Source organism: Pleurodeles waltl, chromosome 2_1 (genome assembly GCF_031143425.1).
Source record: "Pleurodeles waltl isolate 20211129_DDA chromosome 2_1, aPleWal1.hap1.20221129, whole genome shotgun sequence".
Classification (NCBI taxonomy): domain Eukaryota; kingdom Metazoa; phylum Chordata; class Amphibia; order Caudata; family Salamandridae; genus Pleurodeles; species Pleurodeles waltl.
The window spans coordinates 311,886,613-311,901,371 of NC_090438.1; positions in this window are offsets into that span (position 1 = coordinate 311,886,613).

Genomic DNA, 14,759 nt, shown 5'->3' on the forward strand with positions numbered 1-14,759 from the left:
TCCAGTGCAGGAATTCTACTGTGCCTCTAAAATTCCCTGCCCTATTATCTACTATGGACTTACAGAAGTCTGTTATTGGGAATGGTAATTGTACCACTTTCCCATTTACATTTTATTCAGAGGCCTGGCACTAGAGCTTGGTTAGCTGATGCAGGGTACAGTCAGTGTCAGTTACCCCCAGTGTCAGTCATATGTATTGTGAAGGTCATGCTCGCAGGCGGACTTTCTCACGCTGTGACTGGGCAGGTAAGTTGGCTACAAAATGGGTGTGCTTATATGTGTTGGTTTACATGGGTATAATTATAATTTTTCTCTTAAACTTGTGACATTTTGAAAGTCATTCATGGAGGTGGAACATAGATATTCGAGTATACGGTACATCAGCCATATTGCTGCTACTGTTGGGACATTTTGAACTTGCTCCTTATCTTCCTCATTGCTACTGTCCAGTTCTTCATGCTACTAATTGTCATGTGCCCATGGAATGTTTGCGAATGTACCTATATTCTGCAACGTGCAGCTCACTAGTAATAGTTCCATAACCATTCCTCGCAAATTGCGTGATTGATCCCCACACATATCTTGACTCCAGAAGTAGCACTTGTATAGTCTGTGAGCTTCCCCCAAAATGTATCTGTTCCTGTTAAGGATGTGAGTGTGGCTCTACTGGCCTTCCATATGGGTGTGTTTGTGATAAGTACTCACCCACAGCTGTAGACCATATCCTTTGTCAGATGCATAGTGTGGGTGTTTTGGGCAAGAAATACTGACAGCTAATGGCCTCACATCCATATACAAATAGTTCTGTGTCTTGATGGACTCATACAGTTTGCCAACAGTATGAGATATGCTATGTCATAGTTTGGCATAAAAGCAAGATGATTACTGATTTGACACACACATACAGGTGCATTATCCTCTATGATACACTTACTATTTGTCATACATGTGAATGAAACGGAGGTGGATGTGGTGAGTTGTCACGTGTGGATTTATAATTCGGGCATTGACATGTCACATATCTCACACTGATATATTATTGGCGGTTATGACTAATATTTTACTACCTTAGCTTCACATTTGGACAATGTTCATTACATTGAGATCTGATATGTCTGTTCTTATTTTTACCAACACATATGTGGCTGACATGTGTGTTTTCAGCTCAACATGTTTGTTTGACAAACAATGCAAACATTACACACCACACATTTCATTGATCAATATATTGTGACTAGTACTTTGGGGATCATGACTGTGTTCACACTTGATTGCCAACTATTGTGGTCTATTTATGGTTTCATGGAACTGGATGAGTTGTTTTTGACTTGGACTGTGACATAAACTCCAAAATATATGTAGCATTATATTTTTTATTTACATGTTGATGCACTATCATACATCAACTGACACAATAACATGAAGAAATTCTGCACAATGTGTGTACATCTACGTGCACCAGCAGCTGTGCTCTATATTTCACCATCAAATGATAGTGTACTATACTCTCCCTCCTCCAATGGGACCTCCGGTTGTTTATCCCAGGGAACATAGGTGCGTACACATATATTGTGCAGTATGACACATACCAAAATAATTTTACAAACCCCGGGGGGGAATATAACAGTCTACCCCAAGAAACATCCAGACAGCGAAAGGTCTGCTCTACAACATTATGGTGGTCATTCTGACCTCGGCGGTAAAAGGCGCCTACCGCCGGTCAGAAATCCTCCATAATCCCGCCGCGGTCGCGGAAACCCGCCACGGTCATTCTGACCCGCAGAAGGCAAACCTCCGAAAATCCGACCGCCACAACAGACCGCCAGACCAGCGGTCGGCGGAAAGGTGGAGGTGACCAAACCTCCACCGCCACGCCAACAGAAATACGCCCATCCCATTACGACCCACGAATCCACGCGGCGGTCATTCAAACGCGGTATTCCATTGGCGGGACACACCGGCGCGGTCAGAATACCCACCAACGAACAAAACTCACCCACATTGGACGATTTGAATCCCACACACCTGATAAACATACACACACCACTCCCACACACACAATACAATATAAAACACCCACCCACATCACCCACAAACCCCTACGCTTACAAAATCGTAAAGAAGGCAAGAGCGAGACACCAGCATCCAAAACATAACAGCCACAGCCACTCAACACCATCACCCACACACTATCCACACACAAAACAACACACACCACCACACTCAACTCACTTAAATACACATACTCCACCCCACACATCATACACACCACCCCATGGCACCCCAAAGACAACCCCGCTTCACAGACGAAGAACTCAGGGTTATGGTGGAGGAAATCGTTCGTGTAGAGCCCCAGCTGTTCGGCACACAGGTCCAATACACCAGCATTGCCCGGAGGACGGAGCTATGGCAGAGGATTGTCGACAGGGTGAACGCAGTGGGACAGCACCCCAGAAATCGGGAAGACATCAGGAAGCGATGGAACGACCTACGGGGGAAGGTGCGTTCCATGGTATCCAGGCACAACATCGCCGTGCAGAAGACTGGCGGAGGACCCCCACCTCAACCCCCACAATTCACATCATGGGAGGAGGAAGTCTTGAACATCCTGCATCCTGACGGCCTCGCAGGAGTCGGCGGAGGAATGGATACTGGTAAGTTGAAGCTTCAATACTGCTTCCCCCCCACCTGCATGCCAAATCAGACCCCAACCCTCACCCCCATCCTCGAACCCCACCCTCACCCCCACCCCCATCCTCACCCCCACCCTCACCCCCACCACCATCCTCACCCCCACCCTCACCCCCACCACCATCCTCACCCCCACCACCATCCTCACCCCCACCCCCAGCACACCTATTCCCCGCCAATGTCTCACCATCACAACCCACACATCCCAAAACCTAGGCCTGCATGCGTCCACTAAGCATGGACACCCATCACCAAAGCATGCCCAATGCATATACACATCCCCCCCACAAGCCACCCTCACCAAAGCCCCCACACACGAATGCCAGCACTTGGGGACACGGGAACCCACAGATACACCCATATGCCACACATTGAAACTATAACCATATCTCTATACCCCTGCAGGACCCGACCGTCAACACACCGCGGCGGAGGGGCCAGAATTATCCACACCCCCCACCCAAGAGGCCGTCAGCGATGACAGCAGCTCTGTCGATCTGGACACCGATGACCAGCCCGGACCATCGGGGACCTCTGGACAGTCGGTTCCCCTCACACAGGCACAGGCCACTATAGACCCTAACCCCTCTGGGAACACCAGCACAGCTCCCACCCAGCGGGCCCATGCCTCTGTCTCCAGGGCGCGTCAATCTGCGGTGTGTCTACCACTACAGGGCACCCAGGATAACCCACCACCCCAACAACAACAGGGACCTGGGGGCAGTGGTAGTGGGCACACCGGCCAGGGGGCAGAGGCCCAGGGAAACAGGGCAACTCGGCGGGCAGCTGTGCGACAGGGGGGGGAGGAGAGGCCCAGGGAACCCACTCTCCACGAGGTCCTCACCACCATCATGGGAGCATACAACCGCTCCCAGGAGACGATGGCGACGGTACTGGCCCGGTTCCAGGAGATCCAGGTGCTGCAGGAGGAACACTATCGGGGGTACAGGGAGGACATCCGAGCCATCAACACCACCCTGGTTACCATGGTAGGGCTGCTGCAGGACCTCGTAAACAGCATGGCGGACACTGAACAACACCCAAGGGCCCCTGCCACTAGCCGGGACCAAGAACAGCCATCCACCTCCGCCGGCGCTAGTGGACAGGAGGCCCCCGCACAGCAGCAGCCCACCAGACCCCCACCTCCTGCAGGAGAAGAACCACCCCGCAAGAGGGCCCTGAGATCTCGCAAGACAGAGTAGGATGTCAAGACCCCCGCCAGCAATGGATACCACCTGATGTCATCCCACTGTCCCACATTGTCACCCTGTCCATCCTCGAACTGCCCATGCTCCATCTCTCCACAGGCCTCTGGACAATGCACCTGTGTGACTGTTACTCTGGACTCTGCCATGGACATTCCTTCACCATAGCCCCCACCCACTTGAAACCACCCATCCCATTTTGAGCACTTCAATAAACACCTATTTTGCACCAAAATATCAGGAGTCTGGCTGTGATTTCAATAGATTGTAATTGACATGACAGTGCAAATATGTCCTTGTACATGGTGAAGTCAACAAACAGCTGCCACAAAGCTGTAGTCCATGGGGAAACGAAGCACAGGACTCGTAGTGGGGACCCCAGATCTGAAATAGGGAGGGAAAAGCCAAAACTCAGTCATCATACACTGGGGCAAATAGACAGGCAGCAGAGATGCTGCAGAGTAGTTAACTTTTACTAAATTATCTTTGAAATGTTACCTGTGTCCTATTGGAAGTACTGTTCAATGATTCTGTCCCTGTTGTCTGTTTCAGCCCCGTCGTCTTCCTCCTCGTCACTCTCCTCAGGTTCCACCGCTGCCACAACACCACCGTCTCGACCATCCTCCTGCAGGAAAGGCACCTGGCGGCGCAAAGCCAGGTTGTGAAGCATGCAGCAGGCCACGATGATGTGACACACCTTCTTAGGTGAGTACATTAGGGATCCACCGGTCATATGCAGGCAGCGAAACCTGGCCTTTAGGAGGCCAAAGGTGCGTTCGATCACCCTCCTAGTACGCCCATGGGCCTCATTGTACTGTTCCTCTGCCCTGGTCCGGGGATTCCTTACTGGGGTCAGTAGCCACGACAGGTTGGGGTACCCAGAGTCCCCCACTAGCCATACACGGTGTCTCTGTAGCTGTTCCATCACGTAAGGGATGCTGCTATTCCTCAGGATGTAGGCGTCATGCACTGACCCTGGGAATTTGGCATTTACATGCGAGATGTACTGGTCAGCCAAACACACCACCTGGATGTTCATTGAATGGTAACTTTTTCTGTTCCTGTACACCTGCTCCCTGTCTCTTGGGGGAACCAAAGCCACATGGGTCCCATCAATGGCACCAATTACGTTGGGAATATGTCCAAGGGCGTAGAAATCACCCTTCACTGTAGCCAGTTCGCCCACCTCAGGGAAAATGATGTAGTTCCTCACGGATTTCATCAGGGCAGACAACACTCTGGATAACACCTTTGAAAACATGGGCTGAGACATCCCAGAAGCAATTCCCACGGTTGTCTGAAATGACCCACTTGCCAAGAAATGGAGTACTGACATGACCTGCACCAGAGGGGGAATCCCTGTGGGTTGGCGGATGGGGGACATCAGGTCGGGCTCCAGCCGGGCACACAGTTCATGGATAGTGGCACGGTTAAGACGGTAGGTCAGGATAATGTGGCGTTCTTCCATTGTCGACAGGTCCACCAGCGGTCGGTACACGGGAGGATTCATCCGTCTCCTCGCCCAACCCAGCGGACGGTGCCTAGGAAGGACAACATGGAGCACACAGTCAGGCAACCCACAGGTACGTACTCACAGCTAGCACAGTATACGATTCTCTATGCAGTGAATGGCGTGTATGAGTGGCTATGCAAGGCCTAGGCCTGTGTGACGCAGTTGAAATTGAGCCATGTGGGCCCTGGAAATGGCGGCTGCCTGACCTGTGAAGTGTGACAATGGGATGTGAGGTCAATGCGCTGGCGTGGCACACCGCGGCGGGCCAAGACCGCGGCGCGAAGCCGCATTGGTTAACATTGAAGCCTATGGGTTTCAGGAGCCAATGGCGAAGGGCGCCGGCGGTGGCGGGACGCACCGCCGCGGTACGCACCGCCGCGGACGTGACCGCCATTTTCTATCTACTTATCCACTTGCGACTTGAACTTTCACAGGAGAGGACCTATACTGCAAGTGTTGCTGTGACCTCGGTCTGGAAGGGACAATGGCTGCTGCGACTGGGGAAAGGGCCCCTGCCTTCACTGGAGAGGAGTTGGAGAAACTTGTGGATGGGGTCCTCCCCCAGTATGCGCTACTCTACGGTCCTCCAGACCAACAAGTGAGTTTAATTCTATCTGGATTTGGGGCCACTGGCTGGCTTGGGGGCCTGGCGGGGATGGGGGGCATGTTGGGGCTGGCGGGGGGCCTGGCGGGGGGCCTGGCGGGGATGGGGGGCATGTTGGGGCTGGCGGGGGGCCTGGCGGGGGGCCTGTCAGGGATGGGGGGCATGTTGGGCATGGCGGGGGGCATGGCGGGGGGCCTGGCGGGGATGGGGGGCATGTTGGGCATGGCGGGGGGCATGGCGGGGGGCCTGGCGGGGATGGGGGGCATGTTGGGCATGGCGGGGGGCATGGCGGGGGGCCTGGCGGGGATGGGGGGCATGTTGGGCATGGCGGGGGGCATGGCGGGGGGCCTGGCGGGGATGGGGGGCATGTTGGGCATGGCGGGGGGCATGGCGGGGGGCCTGGCGGGGATGGGGGGCATGTTGGGCATGGCGGGGGGCCTGGCGGGGATGGGGTGCATGTTGGGGTTGGCGGGGGGCCTGGCGGGGATGGGGTGCATGTTGGGCATGGCGGGGGGCCTGGCGGGGGGCCTGGCGGGGATGGGGTGCATGTTGGGGCTGGCGGGGGGCCTGGCGGGGATGGGGTGCATGTTGGGCATGGCGGGGGGCCTGGCGGGGGGCCTGGCGGGGATGGGGGGCATGTTGGGGCTGGCGGGGGGCCTGGCGGGGATGGGGTGCATGTTGGGCATGGCGGGGGGCCTGGCGGGGATGGGGGGCATGTTGGGCATGGCGGGGGGCCTGGCGGGGGGCCTGGCGGGGATGGGGTGCATGTTGGGGCTGGCGGGGGGCCTGGCGGGGATGGGGTGCATGTTGGGCATGGCGGGGGGCCTGGCGGGGGGCCTGGTGGGGATGGGGTGCATGTTGGGCATGGCGGGGGGCCTGGCGGGGGGCCTGGCGGGGATGGGGGGCATGTTGGGCATGGCGGGGGGCCTGGCGGGGGGCCTGGCGGGGATGGGGTGCATGTTGGGGCTGGCGGGGGGCCTGGCGGGGATGGGGTGCATGTTGGGCATGGCGGGGGGCCTGGCGGGGGGCCTGGCGGGGATGGGGGGCATGTTGGGCATGGCGGGGGGCCTGGCGGGGATGGGGTGCATGTTGGGGCTGGCGGGGGGCCTGGCGGGGATGGGGTGCATGTTGGGCATGGCGGGGGGCCTGGCGGGGGGCCTGGCGGGGATGGGGTGCATGTTGGGCATGGCGGGGGGCCTGGCGGGGGGCCTGGCGGGGATGGGGGGCATGTTGGGCATGGCGGGGGGCCTGGCGGGGGGCCTGGCGGGGATGGGGTGCATGTTGGGGCTGGCGGGGGGCCTGGCGGGGATGGGGTGCATGTTGGGCATGGCGGGGGGCCTGGCGGGGGGCCTGGCGGGGATGGGGTGCATGTTGGGGCTGGCGGGGGGCCTGGCGGGGGGCCTGGCGGGGATGGGGGGCATGTTGGGCATGGCGGGGTGCCTGGCGGGGGGCCTGGCGGGGATGGGGTGCATGTTGGGGCTGGCGGGGGGCCTGGCGGGGATGGGGGGCGTTGGGCCACTGGAAAGGAAAATGCTGAGTAACTTGAACGTGGTATTTCTCCCTCCCTGTACGTGTCACATAGGTCCGCGCCCATGAGAAGATCGGGATTTGGCGTGCCATCGCCAAGGAAGTCCGGGGCCTGGGGGTCCACCATCGACGGGGCACCCACTGCCGCAAGAGGTGGGAGGACATCCGCCGCGGGACCAAGAAGACCGCCGAGTCTCTGCTGGGGATGGCCTCCCAACGTAGGCGGGGTGCCTGCCGTCAACTGAGCCCCCTGATGTTCCGGATCCTGGCGGTGGCCTACCCTGATTTGGATGGGCGCGTGAGGGCAGCACAGCAGACACAAGGGGGTGAGTACAAGCATCATCTACTCTGTTGTCGTGCAGTGGAGGTGTCTGGGTGGGGGAGGAGGGCTGGGGGTCCCCCTAGGCCAGGGCGATATCTGTAGGCTGGGCACCCCCGTAAGCCCCTGTGTCCCCAGCCACCACCCTCAGTAGTGTGTCAGTACAGCCATCCCTGGGCCGTGTCATCCATGGGTGCAGTTGACAACTCTAGGCGTGTAGGGCATGTTCCACGGAATGCGTAGCGGACCCCAAGTGCGCAACTTAGAGCAGAGGGCATCTGTGTCTGTCATGTCCGCTAACTGTACCGGAGATCCATGTACTCAATATCCCTTTATTTCTCTCTCCCCCCCCCTTTTTGTTTGTCTTTCTGTGCTTGTGTGCATCAGCATCATCAGGCGGAGGAGAAGTGGCATCGGGGCAGGAGGGAGCTGCATCTCACATGGCCCAGGAGGGCCATGCCACAGAGTCAGACTGGACCAGTGAGACGGAGGGCGAGGGGAGCTCCACGACGGGGACGACTGGAGCCTGCAGCGACACGGACACGTCCTCGGAAGGGGGCTCCCTTGCGGGGGTGGCACCATCCGTGCCCCCCGCCATTACAGGTACAGCCGCCACCCAGCGCACCATCTCCGCCCTCCCAGCAGCCCCTCCGCGTTCGCCCCGTGCCCGCTCTGCCAGGAAGCCGGGCATCTCCTTCGCCCCAGGCACCTCAGGCCCTGCCCCTGTTACCCCCGCTGCCCTCAGTGAGGAGGTCATTGACCTCCTCCGAACGCTCATTGTTGGGCAGACTACCCTTTTGAATGCCATCCAGGGGGTGGAGAGGGAGGTTCATCGCAGCAATGCGTACCTGGAGGGCATTCATTCGGGTCAGGCTGCCCATCAGCGATCGTTCCAGGCTCTGGCCTCAGCACTGACGGCAGCCATTGTCCCTGTCTCCTGCCTGCCTCTACTAACTCCCTCCTCCCAGTCTCCTGTTCCTCTGCCTGTCCCACCCACACCATCAGACCAGCCTGCACACACCTCAACACCCAAGAGAAGCTCATCCAAACATAAGCACCACAGATCACCCAGACATTCACACACGCAACATTCCGATGCAGACATGCCAACAGTCACTACCACCTCTGTGACCCCCACCTCCTCGTCTCCCTCCTCCCTCCCTGTGACGTCTACACTCACACCTCCATTCACCTCACCATCAGCCAGTGTTTCCATCACCAGCACACCCTCCACTCCAGTCCGCACACGTGCAGTCACCATCCCCACTGCCATTTACACGTCCCCTGTGTCCTCTCCCACTGTGTCTGTCACCCCCTCTTCCACACCACACAAACGCAGCCACCCACCCACCCAACAGCCATCCACCTCACGACAGCCTATCCCTCCTGCACCTGCACCCAAAGACAGCAAACGTGACTCACCTACAACCACATCCTCTCCCTCCACTCCCATTCCCACTGTACCTACCACTCTCCATTGTCCCAAGAAGCTCTTCCTCGCCACTACTAACTTCTTTCCTGACCCTGAGCCCCCCCCCCTTCTCGTCGGGGTAAGAAGAGCACCTCAGCCACCACCAGCCCTGCAGCCCCCTTGACAAGGGTGCAGGGGTATTGGAGCCCGCCAGCCCGCATGTCTGGATCTTCGCCCAGCAGCAAGGGGACAGCCAGCCCACCCCCTGGGAAGAGGAGCAGAAGGCGGAAGGGGCGCCGCAGGAGCCCGCCTTCTACATCCCCCCCGGACACCACCCAGAGACAGTCACCAGCCACAGCTCCAAAGGGAGGCAAGGGCCACAGGCCGACGACTAAGGAGGGCAAGGGCAGCAAGTTGGAGAGGTCAGGCAGCAGGCCTGCTGCCCAGGAGGAGCCCACAACCCCCATAGCCGCTGCCCCGGGAGGAACCGGCACAGCTGCCCCGGGAGAGCCCACCACCCCCATAGCCGCTGCCCAGGGAGGACCCAGCCCAGCTGGCCAGGAGGGCCCCACCACCCACAGCCCAGGTGGGCAGTGAAGGAGCACCATCCCCGCTGCCCAGGAGGGCACCACCAGGCAATTAGCAGTTGGCCATAGACCGTCCGCCGTCTCAAGAACCGCTGAACTGGGCCCCGCCGTCTCAAGAACCGCTGAACTGGGCCCTTCAAGGCAAGAACCGCTGAACTGGGCCCTTCAAGGCAAGAACCGCTGAACTGGGCCCCGCCGTCTCAAGAACCGCTGAACTGGGCCCCGCCGTCTCAAGAACCGCTGAACTGGGCCCTTCAAGGCAAGAACCGCTGAACTGGGCCCTTCAAGGCAAGAACCGCTGAACTGGGCCCCGCCGTCTCAAGAACCGCTGAACTGGGCCCCGCCGTCTCCAGAACCGCTGAACTGGGCCCTTCAAGGCAAGAACCGCTGAACTGGGCCCTTCAAGGCAAGAACCGCTGAACTGGGCCCCGCCGTCTCAAGAACCGCTGAACTGGGCCCCGCCGTCTCAAGAACCGCTGAACTGGGCCCTTCAAGGCAAGAACCGCTGAACTGGGCCCTTCAAGGCAAGAACCGCTGAACTGGGCCCTTCAAGGCAAGAACCGCTGAACTGGGCCCTTCAAGGCAAGAACCGCTGAACTGGGCCCTTCAAGGCAAGAACCGCTGAACTGGGCCCTTCAAGGCAAGAACCGCTGAACTGGGCCCTTCAAGGCAAGAACCGCTGAACTGGGCCCTTCAAGGCAAGAACCGCTGAACTGGGCCCCGCCGTCTCAAGAACCGCTGAACTGGGCCCTTCAAGGCAAGAACCGCTGGACTGGGCCCTTCAGGGCAAGAACCGCTGAACTGGGCCCCGCCGTCTCAAGAACCGCTGAACTGGGCCCTTCAGGGCAAGAACCGCTGGCCCTTTGGCAGACGTGGCAGGGCAGGATCTATCTCGGGCAGGGCTGCAGGATGTCCTCTGGCCAACTTGCCTCCTCCAGTGGCAGTGGGGTCTGTTATGGACTGTATGGACTGTGGCTTTGCTCTCCCCAGGATGGCCCAGTGGGCAGGCCACCCACTGTATGGACTGTATGGACTGTGGCTTTGCTCTCCCCAGGATGGCCCAGTGGGCAGGCCACCCACTGTATGGACTGTGGCTTTGCTCTCCCCAGGATGGCCCAGTGGGCAGGCCACCCACTGTATGGACTGTATGGACTGTGGCTTTGCTCTCCCCAGGATGGCCCAGTGGGCAGGCCACCCACTGTATGGACTGTATGGACTGTGGCTTTGCTCTCCCCAGGATGGCCCAGTGGGCAGGCCACCCACTGTATGGACTGTATGGACTGTGGCTTTGCTCTCCCCAGGATGGCCCAGTGGGCAGGCCACCCACTGTATGGACTGTATGGACTGTGGCTTTGCTCTCCCCAGGATGGCCCAGTGGGCAGGCCACCCACTGTATGGACTGTATGGACTGTGGCTTTGCTCTCCCCAGGATGGCCCAGTGGTCATGGAGTCCCCTCGTGGATCTGGCGTCGTGTACTCAAGTGGCTGAGGTGCCCCCCCTTCCCTTCCCCCTGAGGTGCCTGTCCTATTTTCTTTCTGATGCCCCTGCAGTGTTCTCTCCGTGGAGTTCTTGTCGTGGGACTGGGCCTTGCCCCTTTGCACAGGACCCCTGTGATCCACGGACAGTGGTTGGACTACATTTAGTAGCTGTATATATTTTGTACATAGTTTATTTATTTATTTGGATTACTGGTGTCCATATTTCAATATATCTGGCCGTTTATGATCTCTTCTTTTGGTCTTTGCATTATTTCGGAGGGGGGTGGTTTGTGGGTTGTGACAGTGATCTGTGGGAATGCATTGATGTGTGTGTTGTAGTGGGTGTGGGTGGGTGGGTGTGTGCCGGTAATCTTTTCCCTCCCCTGTGTCGTAGGTGCAGTACTCACCGATGTCTTCCGCGCCGCCGGGCGTGCTCCTGGTATATGAGGAGGAATAGGAGTGCGGGGATGACCTGTAACTCTGGCTCCATACTGCCGGAATCTCGCGTGGAGTGCGTAGAGGTGAGCGTTTTCCCGTTCGTAGTCTGTTTCCGCCGTGTTCTTATCGGCGGTGCTCCCGCCCCGGAAAAGGTGGCAGATTGGTGGGTCGTAATAGGGTGGGCGGTACTTTGTCTGCCGCCGGGCTGTTGGCGGGAACCGCCGCGCTGTTTGTTTGTACCGCTGTGGCGGTCGGAGTGTTAAGTTGGCGGGCTGTGTTGGCGGTTCCCGCCAGGGTCAGAATGCCATTTTTAATACCGCCGGTCTGTTCGCGGTCCGACCGCCGCCTCTCCGCCGACCGCCAAGGTCAGAATGAGGGCCTATGTGTGTGAATGTCTGCCTGGTTGTAGGTCATCTCTGGCTCAGACTGTGGCTTGGCATATGAGGTCATCTGCCACAGCTGGATCCCATATCTTTGGTCAGCTGAAATGGAAGAAAAGAGACAGCGTCAAACTTTGTGCAATATGTATTTGTTAAACTCCTGCCCATGTGTGTTATGTGTTTTGGTATTGTCATGGACTTCTCCCAGCTATGATCACATTATGTGTGAATCATGCATGTGTCATGATGTTTACAGGAGTCTGTTCAATCAATCTATGTGATCTCAAATGCAATGCATAATCAGATACATCATACAATCCACATCCAGACTGGCATTTGGCATATGCTTATTTTGGTGGAGACCATTTCCCATTGCTCTAGTCCCCTCAAAATGACATGTGCACCCCACATTTGTGGAGAGACAGAATGTGGATGTGAATCACTTTTGTAAGTCCTGACTATGTAGGTGTTAACAGACTGGACCTGGCTGACACAGACACATGCATGGATGCATGGTCATCCTCAGATTTTGGTGTTGAACTACATTACATTGGCCCAGGTGTTTTATTGACCAATATTGTCCAGGATAGTTGACATAATGCCATCCACAATATATGCACTCCCACAAACCAACTGAGTGACATGGTGTCACAACTGCCATTTCCCCTATCCATGGTTGCATGTCACAATAGGGGAACATTGTGTACATGTGTGACGTCATTGTGCCCAAATTGTACACACAACATATGGATCATGTAGATTTGTGAGGGGTCCTTAGCAGTCCATCTATACAACTTCCTGCACTGTTGAACATCTCTGCGAAGGGGAACTGGTACACAATATTTGTAGCCTCCTGACCTCGTGGTTCATTCTAACTAGACTTACACATAAGTTGCTAGCAAGTACACATTCACACTTGCATCAGGGGCTGTAGGGGTTCTTCTTAGCTGGCAGAATTGTATTTGTGAGTGCAGGTGCACCTTAAAACAAGGCTCCTGCCTCAGAGGCATGGTGATTCATGAATGTGTGTAGCATTACTCATCACACATGAGATGTGAGGGATGCTGTTGACTTTATACATGTGTACAGTTACATGTCACCTGCCCATGAGCCATGCTTTGTCAGCTTGCACTTATTTTGTGGTGAGTGAGCCATGACATGGGTGATTGCCCATGTATGCTGCATGTGAACACCCCCAAGTGGATATGGTACACCTTCCTCGCATACAGGAATGGTAGCCAGATTTCCTGCCTACCAGGCGTGGCTTTGTGCCTTTACATCATGCAACATTTGCAAAACTGGCTTGGGATGTATTCACATGTATGTCAGGGTAAACTGCATTGCATGTACGGACTGATCCAAGTTGCATGTATGTGGAACAGCCCTCATACTGGGTAGGCAGACAGTGAGCTGCGTATCGTGTCCCCCATATCAATTTGTTATTGCGTCTGTTAGGTACTTGCTACTTGGTTACCTCCTGGAACCGTTGGTTGATAATGGAGTGTTGGAATATGAAGGCACATTTGTGATCAACCCCCGATGGTAAACAATGGCTTGGACGCTGATGGAGTGGATGTGTTTGTGGTTCCTGTATGATTGGGCTGTTGCAGCAGGAGGGACAAGTTGCACATGTGTGAAATCCATGGCACCCACCTCATGTGGAAACCGAGAGATCACATAGAATCCGTGTTTTATCTGCTGCTGCAGTTACTGGATGTTGGGGAAGAGGTTGTGGTGGAGAGTGAGCTGGACGATGACATCCAGGACACAGGGTAGGAATGCTGAGAATGATGGTAGTGAGATTCCAGCCACTTATGCTGCAGTTGTCTGGAAGGACCCAGAGGCCAGCATGTGTAGCACAGCCATGGAGCTTGGTCTGTGGTGGGATGTTGGTGTCCCTGTTGACTGTTGTGTGTCGTCTTGATGCATTGCGATGGAGTAGCTGTAGGATGGACTCCTTCTACAAATGGTAATATTTGATTACCACTTTCACCCTGAGGCCATTGAGTGATGTATGTAGCAATATATCTGCTTCTTCTCCTGCGCTACTTCTGTGGATGATGTGGTAGTGATGGTTGTGGTTGTTGTCTTGTTGGTGCTCCAAGCTGAAGAAGGAATAAGTGCATGTTGTCCTAGAGCTTGCCAGAGTGATTTGTATATGTTCTCCTTATGTACCTGTGCCAATGCGTTTTTTTATTACACCTGTTTTGGCCAGTTGTTATTTTTTTGACTCTATGGAGATTCAGTGTGACTTTTTCAAAGGGTGCATCATTTTTGGAAAAGCTTGTAATACGGCTGCATGATTTTTTAAAGAGGAACTCCCACCTTGCATATTATTGTCGGTGTGTGACACAGCCAGATCCAAAGCTAAGGAAAAACTACTCCCATGGGTGAAAAGTGATACTAGAGGCCTATAGCATCAGTTAGTACATTTTGAGTTGTTTTAGCACCGCCACTGCATCAAAAATAGGATGCAGCAGTGGCGCAAGGGCCTTGTAAATGAGGCCCTTGGTCTGCAGTCTCCGCTGTATCCACACTAATAGAAACCTTTTAGGAAAACAAGTAAGTTCAATGCAGCACACTTGAAAAAGTTTGTTATTTGAGG